Source organism: Polypterus senegalus, chromosome 8 (genome assembly GCF_016835505.1).
Source record: "Polypterus senegalus isolate Bchr_013 chromosome 8, ASM1683550v1, whole genome shotgun sequence".
Taxonomy (NCBI): Eukaryota; Metazoa; Chordata; class Cladistia; order Polypteriformes; family Polypteridae; genus Polypterus; species Polypterus senegalus.
In genome coordinates, this window is record NC_053161.1 from 20,662,339 (window position 1) to 20,671,131 (window position 8,793).

General features: G+C 42.8%; 1 pseudogene; it reads left to right on the plus strand.

Annotated features, from left to right (window-relative positions):
• Window positions 1-4,736: 4,736 nt before the first annotated feature.
• Window positions 4,737-8,040, plus strand: LOC120533675 (annotated as a pseudogene).
• The last annotated feature ends 753 nt before the right edge of the window (window positions 8,041-8,793 follow it).

The window sequence follows — 8,793 nt, forward strand, 5'->3', positions numbered from 1 at the left end:
ATGTACTAAGTACTGTAAGTAGAAAATTAATTACGGTTACTCACCAACAATGACACGATGACTTGTCCGATAACAATGCGTTTTATTTTACTGTACAACAAAGGAGAGCGTTACAGCCCTTAAAGGAGCCACTTCAGGCGATTGTGTAGCACTGCCGTTGTTCTTCTTCTGGCAGTCTTCAATCCAAATCCCTAAAGCAGATTCCATCCTGACTACTGCCTTATTACATCCACTTACAACTTGTTTTGCACCCTGGTTAAAAGGACACTGCGCCGTAGATCTTATATTCCTTTCCTACTTTTTAAATAAAAAGAATCGTAGCCTTCAACAAATCCAAAACGTTTACCTTTTCGGCAATCGTTAACATCTTCCGTTTGCGCTTGGGCACGGCCCCTGAAGCAGTAGCAGATTGTTTTGGAGCCATAATGAAGGGCTTGACTATGCACAAAGATAAACACAAAAGAGCACAACTCTTTACACAGAGAAACGTTGATGCTGAATTAGCGAGACAAGACTTCCTGGTTAACACTGTTTTCTGCCTCACTCCGCACTATGCGGCCGCAGAGAGCTTAAACAACTCGGTACATCCACATAAAAAACGACAAGGGGTGAGCAAGCTATCTTGAAGGCTTTTACCGGACGTACTTCGTTGTAAACTGAAACATATACAAAAGAAACATACAGGCATTTACATGTGTACAATCAAAGACAATAAAGAATAATTTACAAAACAATACATAGCAGACAGTGTACATTAAATAATACAGCTTCAAAAGACACTTACAAGGCGAGTGATTTCCACGGTTGGATCAAGACGAAGAGAAGCGCGTAGACAGAGGTTCCAATTGCTGCGTACCACAACTAACCAGACCCAGGGGTTTATATACCCTAAGGATACGTTTTGGACGTGACCGAAACAAGAGATAAAGGGGTGCCTACGTGAGACACATGGGGTGTATTGTATTGAAATGTTTATTATGGGACCTACGTGCTTTAAGTGAGTTTCATAGACTTTTATAGTACCACTGTGAGTGTGGGACGTGACTGACAGGTGTGTTAATAAGTGACAAGATGAAGGGGGAGCACAGTTTAACAAATAACAGTCTCAACTAACAAGATGTGGGGCAGAACACACTGCATTCAGCAAGCAGGAACTTAACTGCGTGCTCTGATTGGTTAGCTTCTCAGTCATCCGCCAATAGCGTCCCTTGTATGAAATCAACTGGGCAGACCAACTGAGGAAGCATGTACAGGAAGTAAAAAGACACATTGTCCACAGAACCCGCAAAGCAGTGAAAAATCCGCGTTATATATTTAGTTATGCTTTCATATAAAATCTGCGATAGAGTGAAGCCGCGAAAGTCGAAGTGTGATATAGCGAGGGATTACTTAACATTTTTTCTCCCAGCGCCCCATGATGTTTTCTGAGGAAAGCATGACATCACAGAGCTATGGCAGGGAAGTTTTGATGGGGATGTCAATGCCCAATCTGCACTACATTTGCATCGCACATGCACAGAACTTTCATGCATGCATACTGTAAGTGTCCTCCACCTCACACTTTATGGCACTGCCTGATCTGCTTTGTGCAAGCATGAATAATTTATGATTTATACATGCATGAGTGATGTCACTACCTAATTGCTATTCCAGTAGGATCTGCACCCTTTATGTAGAATTTTCATTTGAGAGGAACATTAACCGATCATAATTAAAATATTCAAAAAATACTTTGTTGTCCTGAATAGATTCAGTATAGGTTATGTCTTCACTGCTGGACTAAGCATAATATTCTCCTCAACAGGGGTTCAATTGGGAGAGCACAAAAGGTTCATTACAAGGGTACCTTTTCGACCTCTCAGTTGCAGCGGATTAAAGTACAGCACCTTAAAGGTTGGATGCCCCCTTCTATTACAAGGATCTTTAAGGGGGATACCCTCCCCCTATTCATTCTCCACAGACTAAAGTACTTTGTAAGTGTTTTTTAATAGGTTTCTCACTGACTGAAGCACTTTGCTGTGGGGCAAAATTTTTTTTTTGCATTCTCACTTCAAACCAACTTGGCATAGTTGGAAGATGCCTCCTTAACCTGTATTGACACTTACAAGACAACTTGACCATTATAATCCACTAAGAACTAGTTCAATTCCTTCTTTCTCACTGACTTATTTCAATGCATTTTGTCAAGTTTGCTGGAATTCCTAAACATTTTTTCAATTCACTCATCACTAATCATTAAATGTGTTAAACCTTCTTTTTTAAGAGTTGAAAGCAAGGCTTAGGTTGAAATTACAAAAGAACAATTTATTAAGTTGAAATGATGAGTTTAAAATCAGTTTCTTAGAAGATTCTTGTGATCTAAATATGTTTTCTCACAGTGACCATTTTGAAGTTCTCTGGGACAGAGCTTTCCAATTAAGATGATTAACTAGATGTTTTTTAATTAGTTTTAGGGGCAGGTGGTTTATTTCATTTTAAAAATAGGCCATAGAATTTCTTATACTTTCACCCCCTTGAATTAAATAAAGCATTATGTTATAGATCTAGTTTTTCTATGCTTAACATGTGTTTCAACTAATTTTGCTCATTTCTTATTTTTATTATAAATTTTTGTTTTAATCTGTTTTTTTAGGAAATTTTAATTTTTTGTATTTATTTCCAGAAATATGCATTACAAGAGAAGAGTAATTAAAGAACAATCAAACAAACATAAACAATGCAAAACAAATAAAAAGTCAGTCCAATCAAAAATTCAATCAATCCAGTAAATCACAGAAAACATTAAGACGTGTTCAATTTAAACACTAAAAACCCCACCGGACACAATGCAGAGAGATAATCAGCAATGAAAAGTGCAATTTGGTATTCTTCCTTATATTGATTAAAACAACAGGAGTTAAACAGAAACACCATTTGGGGAATTGTTTGAAGGTTGCAGCCATGTTATTTACGTTTGCTTTGTCCATAGCTGGTCATGTGATACCTTGTTAAATGATGCCAAAATCAAGTTTGAACTATAAGAGAGGATGGTGGGATAGTCTAAATAATGTACTGATTAAAATCACTTTAAAAAAAAACAATAGCAAAATGAAAACAAACCAACCAACCAACTCAAAAAGGCTGCACACCACCTCAATCAAATGTTACAGCTAGTGATTTAGCTATGGAAATACTTTCAGTTTGGATAAAGGTCTTCAGGTGAACAAACTTTGGTTTCTTTCTTCTGGCTTCAATAACTTTTATTTTTGGCTTTCCCCAGTATTGTGGCCTTCAGCCTGTCCCTTGACCATGTTACTGCTGAAAATATTTAGGTTCCTGGGGTCTAATGCATAACACCATGCGTAGAATTCACACTAAAACATGACATATGGGCAAAAGCGGAAATGCAGATGCATAAATCTGTGTGTACACCAGCTTCCATGTTCTTCTCCTACATAAATCCCAGTTAGCGTGAAAAGTATCGCAAGTGCACACGCCTGTTGTCCTGCCCCGTCTTCTCCCAGAATTACGCCTCTTTGAATATGCAAATCAATATAAATAGCCTTTAAGCTCAGCATTCTGTGAACAGACAATGCCAAAACCACGGGGGAAAATGGAAGAATTTCAGTGAATACCAAGTGGAGGCAAGAAAAAATGTACTGTTTGTTGGTTTAAACAGTGGTATAAACAACAAAAGGAAGTTGGTTGAGTGACACAGAGTGTCGGAGAAACTTGAAAGTTCAAGTTCACAAACTCGCACAGTGCCCAAAATACAAAAGAAGTTGTCAGGTATCAAAGTTGCAGAGAAAAGGCAAGTTGTAGCCCACTGTCTGAGAGTCATATGGAGGCTTATTAGGGTACAGAAAAAAGAAAAAAAAATAGGCATACAGTGGGGAAAAAAGCACGGAACTTTAATCTTAAAATTTCCACTTTAATCACGTAGTTTATTTTGTCATTAAAGTAGAACATCATAAACTTCATCTTAAAATCTTTAATTTACTAGTTTCTCAAATACCTTCATAACTAAAGTAGTACGTTAAATGCTTTGTATTGTATGTGTTTTTTTATGTGCTCGTATGAATCACTACGTGCTTCATAAACGGGCTTTCTCTTCTTCCAACAGGGCACAGAATCCATTACATTCGTGATATTACAGCTCTCTTAATAATTTAAATACTGAGATGTATACTTGATATCATTTTCATGATGATAGCAATTAAAGCATGTTATTAAACATGAGAACACGGTGGTGCAGTGATAGTGACGAGCTGGCGCCCTGTCCAGAGATTATTCATGCCACCCGCAAGATGCTTGCTGCACCGTGCGTGACCTCCGATTAAATAATTTATTGCAGCAGTGCTGTCGCTTTCAAACGGACTACCCCCCAATTCCTGTCCTTCCTTTTCATTCTCCAAGTACCCAATCACCACACAATCAGCTCTGTATGCTTAGAACACAGATTATTCAAAACCTTTAAGGAACATTGAAATATCTTCGTAGTAATTTAATTATTCCATCCATCTATCTATCCAGGGTTGCACCAGTCCCAGCAAGTATACAGCGCAAGGCAGGAACAATCCCTGACTGGGGCGCCAGCTTGTTGCTAGCGCTGCGACACCGTGTCCTCACATGTTCAATTATTAACAATGTAGATTATTTAAATGATGTTAACATTTTATCTATATAATATAATAAACTTTGAGCACCCCAATAGGATGGACCTTTTGGTAATGACCTCAGGAAATGGACTATCGACCATGATAAGTAGATGTATCTGCGGAAAGGTCTGCAAGAATGATAGGGGCCTAAAATGTCATCAAGCTCGGATGAAATGTCTGACACAGGAGATTACAGCACAGCGCACAGGATCGATGCCTGGTGAGACGCAGGAGGAGCCCGGTCCGGAGAAACTCCACAGAGCCCAGAACCTCCAAGTGCCAAACACTCCAGGTCCAGACAGAGTAGTCCTACATATCAAGTGGCCTCCAGCAAACCAGCACAAGCAGTGGCACCAGTTTGATGAGGATACATCTAGAATCATCAGTGTAACAGCAAAGGGTGATGTGGAAGGACGACTTCTTAATCTGACCACAATCATCACAAGTTTCGCGACTGAGAGGTTCGGCGTAGAGGAGCCTAAGTTGAGTAAATGTACCTATACCAGGAACCGCAGGTCAGATAAGATCCATCAACTCCGGAAAGAGCTGCGGATTCTGACGAAGCAGTTCAGGAAAGCAGCTGAGGAGGAGAAGCCATCTCTCAGTGAGCTTCGGCAGATTATTAGGAAGAAGCTCATGACGATGCGTAGAGCAGAATGGCATAGGAGGCGGAGAGTTGAAAGAGCCAGGAAGCGAACCTCATTTGTAGCTGACCCCTTTGCTTTACAAAAAGACTGCTGGGAGAGAAGCGCAGTGGACGTTTGAATTGCCCTAAGGAAGAGGTAGATTACTTCCTGCATAACATCTTGAGTGATCCAGACAGAGAGCAAGAGTTAGGGCCACAGACAGCCCTCTTGAAGGTACCAGCACCAATAGTTGAGTTCAATACTTCAGGACCCACCTGGCAAGAAGTTCAAGAGGTGGTAAAGCAGCCAGAGCGAGTTCTGCTCCAGGTCCCAGTCAAGTACCATATAAGGTGTACAAGCGCTGCCCAGGACTCCTTCGAATCCTCTGGAAGATTCTCAGAGTGATTTGGCGAAGAGGGATCATTGCAGAACAGTGGAGGGAGGCTGAGGGTGTCTGGATCCCTAAGGAGGAGAATTCAACAACATTGGAGCAATTTCGATCCATCTCACTCCTCAGTGTGGAGGGCAAAATCTTCTTTAGCATTTTAGCTAGAAGGATGACAGACTTCCTACAGAAGAATGGTTATATTGACACATCGGTACAAAAGGGCGGCATTCCTGGAGTGGCAGGGTGCCTAGAACATACTGGAGTCGTCACACAATTGATAAGGGAAGCACGTGAGGGAAATGGAGATCTAGCTGTGCTTTGGCTGGACCTTGCCAATGCATATGGGTCAATCCCTCACAAGCTGGTTGAGACGACTCTAGATCGGCACCATGTACCCTGTAAGATCAAGGATCTCATTCTGGATTATTATAGTAACTTCAGGCTGAGAGTTACTTCAGGGAGCATTACATCAAACTGGCATCGGCTTGAGAAAGGGATAATTACAGGCTGTACAATTTCTGTGATCCTTTTTGCTCTCGCGATGAATATGTTGGTCAAGGCTGCTGAAACGGAGTGCAGAGGCCCCCTGTCGAAGTCTGGGGTTCGGCAGCCCTCGATCAGAGCCTTTATGGATGACTTGACAGTCACCACTACCTCAGTGCCTGGGTGCAGGTGGATTCTTCAGGGCCTGGTTAAGCTCAATTCTTGGGCTAGGATGAGCTTCAAGCCAACAAAATCCAGGTCTATGGTACTGAAGAGAGGGAAAGTGGTGGACAAGTTTCGCTTCTCAGTGGATGGCGTAACAATACCATCAATTAATGAGAAACCAGTCACTAGCCTAGGTAAGGTTTTTGACTGTAGCCTCAGAGATACTGCGTCAGTCCAGACAACGATCAAGAAGCTGGAAGCTTGGTTGTCGGCAGTAGATAAGTCTGGTTTACCTGGCAGATTTAAGGCATGGATATACCAGCATGGCATCTTGCCACGGATTCTTTGGCCGCTGTTGGTGTACGAAGTGTCGATGTCTACAGTAGAGGCCCTGGAGAGGAAGATCAGCTGTCATCTTCGAAGATGGCTTGGCTTGCCTCGCAGTCTAACGAGTGTAGCACTATATGGCACGAGTAATAAGCTTCAGCTTCCTATCAGCAGCCTGGAGGAGGAGTTCAGGGTTTCTCGTATAAGAGAGGCCCTAGTTTACCAAGGCTCTGGAGATTCTAGAGTAACAGCAGCAGGTATTGAAGTGCGAACAGGAAGGAAGTGGAGAGCACAAGTGGGATAGGAGGTGGCAGAGTCTCGGCTTAGACACAAGGCACTTGTGGGCACAGTGGCAACGGGGCGAGCAGGACTGGGAGCAATCCCAAAGCCACAGTACAACAAGGCTCAGGGCAAGGCGAGACGAGGATTGGTCCTAGAGGAAGTCCGAGCAGGTGTTGAGGAGGTGAGGACCAGCAGGGCGGTGAGCATGCGGCAGCAAGGGGCATGGACGAGGTGGGAAGGAGCGCTGGAGAGGAAGATCACCTGGAACGACATCTGGAAGGCAGAGCCACAGCGTATTAAGTTCCTGGTCCAAGCTGTGTACGACGTGCTCCCCAGCCCAACGAACCTGCATGTTTGGGGTAAGAGTGAAGTTCCAACGTGTCCACTCTGTCCTGGACGAGGATCCCTGGAGCATATTCTGAGTAGCTGCCCATCTGCCCTTGGAGAGGGCCGATACCGTTGGCGACACGATCAAGTCCTAAAGTGTATAGCAGAGACCATTTCACATGCAGTGGCCAACAACAAATATGTTGGCAGCCAGAGAAGAATTACCTTCATAAGGGCTGGTGAGCAGGCGCAAGCAAAGCAAAAATCATTCAGCCTCCTTTCATCTTCAGCAGACTGGGAGCTGCGGGTTGACCTGGGCAGGCAGTTCAAGTTCCCAGAATTTGTGACATCAACCTCATTGAGACCCGACATAGTTTTAACATCTGCATCGTCCAAGCAAGTCCTTTTGCTGGAACTGACAGTCCCATGGGAGGACCGCATGGAAGAGGCAAATGAGCGTAAGCGGCTCAAGTATCAGGAGCTCATTGAGGACTGCCGAAGGAAGGGCTGGAAGGCTTGCTGTGAGCCCATAGAAGTAGGGTGCAGAGGATTTGCCGCTCGATCCCTGTGTAAGATCTTTGCCAGGCTTGGAATCACAGGAGCTGCAAAGAGGAGAGCCATTAAGTCCATCACAGAAGCCGCAGAAAGAGCCTCGAGGTGGATTTGGATCAAGAGGTCCGCAAAGTGGGCCAGTGCTGCTGGGACACAAGTTGGGGCGTGATCAACCCCGGCTGGGTCACCTGAGAGAGGGTGTCTGATGTTGTGAGACCCGAAACACCCGATGATCTCAGGAAACATCACTGATGATGTGTCCCAGCGCATCCAGAGATGTATCTAAATACTGCTGCATTTCATCTTAAAAATTATATCATCATCATATGTAAATACACACTTTATAAAGTGGCTCAGGTTGTTCAATATTATAACTCTATCGCAAGTTTACAGTGAGGTGATTGTACTAATAAGTACAAACAGTGCTACCAGGAGCACTTGATGGACTGATGTAGTGCATTTATAGTTCTTTGGATGAAACTATTTCTGAACCACGATGTCCCTACAGGAAAGGTTCTGAAGCGTTTGTTGTATGAGAGAAGTTCAAATAGGCAGCATGTGCTTGATGCTGTATACCGCTAATTCTTTTTCCGATCAGCTGCTGTAGAGATTCCACACTCAGATACAGTGGAATAAATACTCCGAGTGGTGTACTAAAAGTAACAATGCTAAAGTAGCTTTGGTATTTGGAATAGTTTGGCCATTCTGTGGACCATTATATTGTTACACGTTAATTACAATCAGATGCCTTAAACTAATAAACAATATGTAGTTAATTTCAGTGTATATGATAAAGCCACATTAGGGATGTAGATCTAAAAAAGAAAGGGAAACCCCACTGGAACAAAAGCACTGCTTTGACGCTGGGTGCTGCCAGTTTACAAAACCGAGCAGAGAACTTGCATACGCCAGGGATTGAGCTAGAGTGAAAATGTGCGTGGCTTTACACCAAGTTAATTTTTTATACATCACAATGTGAGCATGGTAACAGGTGTGCGTAACATTT